At 43.5% G+C, this 6,460-nt stretch overlaps 1 long non-coding RNA gene across 1 annotated transcript; it reads right to left on the bottom strand.

Moving 5' to 3' along the window:
* Nucleotides 1-1,396: 1,396 nt before the first annotated feature.
* On the bottom strand, nucleotides 1,397-3,060 carry LOC144168278 (uncharacterized). The gene is made up of 3 exons (XR_013322170.1): nucleotides 2,879-3,060; nucleotides 1,661-1,747; nucleotides 1,397-1,591 (listed from the first exon to the last, which is right to left on the bottom strand). It is a non-coding gene; the product is annotated as an uncharacterized LOC144168278 (long non-coding RNA).
* Nucleotides 3,061-6,460: the final 3,400 nt, after the last annotated feature.

Below are 6,460 nucleotides of genomic sequence, written 5' to 3'. Positions count from 1 at the left end.
CCTCGTTAGGGTTCGTGCAGCTGTTGCATGAAAGTTTTGACGTATTTACGGTCTGTACATACGAAACACACACACATATACATTACATACAACTAAATTTTGGCAGCCTCAGCCTAGAAAACAATGGTCATTTTTGGGATTCCTTAAGTAAGGGATACTGCCTCAGTGATAGAGCATTGGTGAGAGAGACGAAAAGTGTGAGAGAAGAGTTGGTGTGATAGCAGCGGGTTAGCAAAAGAGAAATCAGGTGTTGCTGCAGGTCCGTTTTAGGAGAGACACTTCGTGAAAAGGAAGTGATGTCGAAATTGTTCTTTTCAGTGAGGAAGGGGGGGGGGGGAGCGGAATGCACTGGATAGTGACACTGCAGGACTTCTGGTGGAGCTTTCCCTGGTAGCACAGAATGTTGCCCAAACATTTCCCTTAACGTTGCCAAAACGTGGCTAATGTCCGCTTTTTTTAACGTTAGTGCAATGTTTCCCAGAAACATTGCGTCAACATGATATTAGAATTGCTCCAACACGGGGGCAACGTTTGAAGGGTGTTGTTCTAATGTTTGGATAACGTTGTTTCTGACGTTCGCCAACGTTGCTCCACTCTTGAAGCAACCTTCCAGCCACGTGCGGGACACATTTGAACAACGTTTATGAGACGTTTTCTTATGACGTTTTAGCAACTTTCAACCTACATTTTCGCAACGTTCATACCACATTTAAGCATGTCCCTGCACCATTGAGACGTTGTGATAACATTGCTACAATCTCGCAGCAACTTTAGATATACACTTTTAACATGCAGTTAGCATACAAAGAACGTTGCTTCAACGTTGAAGCAATGTTTTTATGAAGTTGCAATAACATTGCTACAATTTTGTGGTAACTTTCCAGCTATATTTTTAGAACGTGCGGGTAACATTTAGAAAACGTCGCTTTAATGTTGAAGCGATGCTTCCTACAACGTTACCGCGACTTTACAGATACGTTTTTTCACCACGAGGGCCGCATCCGCGCACTGTTGATATGACGTTCAAGCAATGTTTCTCTTACGAAGCAACAATATTTCAGCAATGTACAGGTAACTTACAGTTACATGTATCTAATATACATGCAACAATAACTAGATGAAAATAATAGAAGTTAACTTTTTCCTAGAGAGACGATTGTTGACTGCATGATAAGCGAGCAGTTCAAACCTCGTCCGCATAAACTCCTGAAAAGTATAATCCGGCATTTTAGACCTGTATATTCATACATTTGATCCCTAAACTGACTAACACACACAATTAAGGCAGTCCGGCAAAATAACAAACTAAGAAATGGCAGAATTTTAAAGCAAGGAACATGCAGCTAGCGTAAATAACAACACTGAGACTCTTTAAAATGAACGGACATGTGCTTTTTATTTTACCATTAACAATCGAGCCGAATACGCATTCGTTAAAGCCTTGAATTTCGCAAGTACGCTGTTTCAACCGATGTCTTCGTTTTCCTCCTCCGGGGCTCGCTTGTTCTTCTGCGCCTTGACGAGTCAATTTGATGACATACTTGACGGCCATGAACCCAGTAACACAGGGTTGTTACTGCGACGATTAATTCTGCGAAATGAACAAAAGCTGTAGTTTAGGAGAAGTTGCAAGGTTGTTACAGCATAGACAATGTCTCACCTCTCAGAACACCAGGACTTTTGGTATACAATATGGCCTCATTGATTTTCTTGTACGGGCAGTTCAATTGGGATTTGACAGCCATTCCTGGGAAACAAACAAAAGGGCATTGCTGTAACACATAGGGTGCTCAAAAGCTCACCTGCACTTTGGATGAAGTTTGCTGCCAGATGAGCTAGCTTATTCCCGTGTCAATTCTGTGGTGCTGGTAAATCTTAAGGCATTTCTGAAAACAAAACAGAATCAGAAGGGGTGCAGAAAACTGAAGAAAAACCTTATATTTAGGAAGGAATACAGCAAAACAGGCCGCTTCTTTTAAATTTCCATTTTGTCTTGCTTGTTTAACTTTTTCTAATGCCTGTGTGGACACGCACATCGCATGAGTGGGTTTAGCTCAAGCATCCCTGGAAAACAGAAAAGGATAAAAATACTTAATAATATAAAATACCTTACAGAAATTTCTTTACAGATCAATTCAGTAATTAACTGAAAAGTCATCAGACAGCGTGCAAGAGAATTTGCAATGAACAAGAGAAGCCCGCAATGAACAAAAATGAGAAAGTAGGCAATTGTCAAGAATGGAAACATTACACAACTAGACAAAATTATGTACAACAGCGTATTTTCTTGGTTGCCTTATTTTACCTTTTACTCTCGAAAAATGTGCTTAAAACTGGCCTTGAGCTGCTTTTTTTTGCGTATATGCCATTTTCTTTATAATTATAAGCATCCGACGTAGACCAGCTTTTCACATGGAAAGTTTGTGAATGCTACAAAGACGTAAGGCGTTGTTTTACATCGTAAGACAGTTAGCATAACGAGATGATAACATATGGCTTAACTGCAACGCTAATTGTGTTCTGGAACAGCATGCCGCTGAAACTCGCGTGAAATTAAACATAACAAAGTTAAATTTATGAGTTATATTTTTCGCGCGCGACAGCAGCTGTGGCGAGAAGTAAATTAAAAGCCAATCGTACGTATCAAGGTTCTTGCAGAACCTACACTCGATTTCAGCATCATAACAAAAGATTTACTTCTGAGCGCCCACCTGATTTAAGCGCTGAATACACGTTCCACGTTTTACAACCGTACGCATTCGCAAAAGCAAGAAGGATGCTTAGAAGCTAGAAACGGGAGGGCAGTCTTGTTCCCGCTCTTTTACGAAGTAAACTGCATTCGAAAGAACGAGGCGAACTCAGAAAATCGAGCGCTTACCTTCACTGGTCGGTTGCTATGGGCTTTCTGGCCCACAAATATTCGCCGCAACATGCGGCCACACAACAAAATTTTGTATGACATGGTTCCTTCTCCATTCCGTTTGATTGTCAGGATGGCTAGCTGCTCGCACGGCCGCTGGATGAAAGGCGCGTGCGCTCTCATCCAGCGGCCGTGCTGCTCGTTTCTGCAAAAGCGCGCTTTTCGTTCACTCTCCCCAACCTAGCGCACCAGCCACGGCTGTCAGGCGCAGAGAGAGAGAGGAACAGGAGGGGTCCGCTCTGCAAGGAACGCGCGCACGTGTGCGCGTGTGAGAGGAGGGTAGGACGTTGGCCAAGGACGTGCGTTTTCTTTTTTGTGTTGTTTTTCTTTTCGGCCCTCCCAAACTTCGCGCCGCGGCTTCTAAAACTTCCTTTGCGACACACTCTAGAAGGGACGGGGCGACAACGAAAACAAAATCTAAGGCATGCAGGGAGAAAGGAACGCGCGAGACGTCGTGCCTCTCCCAGAAGCTTTTTTCTGAGAACGCCTGGCGCCCTGTATTTCGTTTCGCGCCAAGCAGAACGCGACAAGTGTTCGATGCATTGGAGCCTCTTACGAATAAACATTACAACAGGAAAAATCTGAAGATAGTGTGTGCAATGCTATTGGAACGGAACAAAAGCAAAAATGGGGAAGTTAGTTTTCAGGTTACTTGGAATTCAGGTTCGTTTGTATAATGAGAAAAGATCCTTGAAATATGCCAATGAGCTTTCGTACAGGCAGTATCGGCTGGAAAATGGGTGTCAGGGTTAGGTCTTTGTTTTGTTTTATTGTTACACTATATGCATGATGGTGCTCTACTTTGGCACTCCAGGTAGGTGAAATGTCTATGGGGAAGTTGAAATATAAGACATGCCCACTTCATGTTGTTTATTTCAAACAAGGGTGCAAGGTGTGGACTAGTCGGAACGTTCGCTGATCAGAGGGAAGTGACTAAATTTCACACGAAGGGGGCAATTTAAAGAAATGAACTTTGGGTTTGAATCCGTCTTATGAATCAAGTGCAATTGCTGCGGCAATTGGAAGGAAAACACATACGACTGTAATTAGCTGGCGACATGTATGGCTTGCACTCCCCAGTATGATGCACAAAAGTTTTTATAGCTTGCATATAAAATTTCCCCAGTAAATTAATTTTTTCAAACAATTATGAGGACCCAGCAACAAGGAAATTTTTGAGCCTTCTATCTAGATTATTTTTGTCTGATGATATACAGGCGGCGCCATAAAAACAATCCGGCCATGCAAGCTTTAAATGGGCCCTAAATAGGCTCCTTCCAAAGGTCGCCATTTAAATCGCGCAATCGCTAGAATTCCCCTTCATGACAACGTATACCACATATTACACCTAACCAATAAAAACATGAAGTAAAAATTTGGTGTCAGTACTCCTTTAAGGGAGAACGTTAACAGTGCGAGACGCTTGTGAAAACTTAGCAAAATAATAATAATAATAATACTTTATTAGCATACATATTCTGGGAGACCCGAGCCTGCAAGGGCCAAATGGAACCGGAAGTTTTTCTTGTCGATTCATGATTACCTTTTTATAATACAGCCGTAATCTACTGCCTAAGAAAAGCGCGCAATGTTTCAACAATAGGAAAGGAAAGTTGGGAAGTCATTTCTGGGTGCTGTTTTCAGGCAGTTACGAAAAAAGCTAGGTGTATCTGCACGAAGCTCTTAAAGATACGGCCAACTCATAGAATGAAAAGCACGGCGTATACCCGATCAGTTTGTCTTTCCATGTGGTGCACGTTCCCCAAAAGAACACATCTTCATTGTGAAGAGGCCGCGTTAAATTTCGGTATGTACATGGTGAAGTGAGCGGCAATATAGGAAATAGGAAGCCAAGTCGGAGTACAGTAAACTCGATGCTATTTGACGATGGCATAAAAAGTTATTTTCTTGTTGTAATTGCAGTTCATTTATTTATTCGGCAAATAATGAGTTCGAAATAACAGACGGCAATGAAACCCAAGTTCTGATTCGTGCCTCACGCATGCACTGACGTCGAAACATGCTGCATGCGCCGTCCATTTCACGCGCGCGTTGGGTTAATTAGCAGGCGCTGTATTCGGTCAGTTTCCTGGATATATGCGGCCTACACATGGACAAAAACGCACCCGACTGGCATTTGTAAGAGACTCACGAAAACAGCCCGATAGCTGGCCATACGTGACAACGCACAGTTGAGGGTGAAAGCTGCGCGCGGCTTTATCGGTGCGCAGCAGCTGTGTTTTGCTCCTTAAGTTTAATGATGTGTTAAAATCGCACTAAAATGTCTTATTTTATTGATTATGAGGTTTCACACGCCGACGCTACACAGGCGATGAGGCGCGCCGTAGTAGAGGGCTCCGGATTAATTCGTAGTAGAGGGCTTAGGATTAATTCTGACCACCGGGGGGATCTATTTAACGTGCGCAGAAATTTCGAACACACAGGCATTTTAGCTTCTCGCCTCCAAACACACACAAAAAAGCGGCTGCCGCGGCCTGCCGCGGTCTGCAATCGAACCCGCGTCCTTGGGCTCAGAAGCACAACAGCCACCGTGGTGGGTTCCTAAAATAACTAAATTCACCATAAGATGAGACAATCGGTATACCAATTGTATGAGCGAAACAGCCTGCACGGGCTGGTAGGAACCGTTGACAGATTTTTAAGAGCGCATTCGCAAAATGGTGAAGTTGGTTTCGTACATCAGTGAAATTGTGCTTAAAACACGTTATTATTATTCGGGTCACATTTACACGGATCTAGCGGATGACACTTACACGGATCTGATTTACACCGGATGTAGCGATTTGTCAGAGCGTGACTGTCGCGCCTATGGCACAGCGACGCTTCATCGCACACGTTCATAAATTTCACGGGCGAACACGTTCATAAATTTCACTGGGACTGGATTGCACGGAAACGCGTAGATATCCAACAAAAGCGACCGCTTACAGTTATTTAAGTCCAGTCTGTCCTCAAGAAATTCATATGTGTCAGATGCACACCGCCAAGAATTTTTTGCGTGTATACGTCGACGCGTTACCAAATTTAGGAAAAGTGAATGAAAACAAAAAATAAAAAAGCGGAAGAGTATCGCAATAAGGTGCCTCGATCGGTGTTGAGTCATATCTTGAAATCATTGTGGGCAGCTCACCGTAAAAAAGTACACATTTGTTCAGCAACTCCATAAGAAAAGTGCGACTAGCACGACGAGTAGATAATTCATGATTGCTTTTGAAAGTGACTGTTTTTGAGCGACATTACTAAGGCTGAAGTGCAAAAGACTTTATGCGAAATTGCTTGGTGATCTAGCAACACTGATGTAAACGAGACCGTCGGCCATATTGGTACGGGCGCCGATCGGGAAATCTCGTATTGTTTACTGTGGAAGAGTAGGTGACGGTAACGCGGTATGGCTCAAACTGGACGGCGTTTTCCGGGTCCCGACCGCGGATTGTGGACGAAGGACTTGTCTGCTCTGCCGACTGTGTCTGAAGACTCATACCACTCGGGGTGCCGCGCCAAAGACCCATCCCCGCGGCA

The sequence above is a fragment of the Haemaphysalis longicornis genome, unplaced genomic scaffold, assembly GCF_048455015.1.
Source record: "Haemaphysalis longicornis isolate Haplotype H1 unplaced genomic scaffold, Haemaphysalis longicornis Haplotype H1 scaffold_1, whole genome shotgun sequence".
Taxonomy (NCBI): Eukaryota; Metazoa; Arthropoda; class Arachnida; order Ixodida; family Ixodidae; genus Haemaphysalis; species Haemaphysalis longicornis.
Note: the sequence above shows the minus strand (reverse complement) of the source record. Positions and strands in the feature narration are given on the sequence as shown.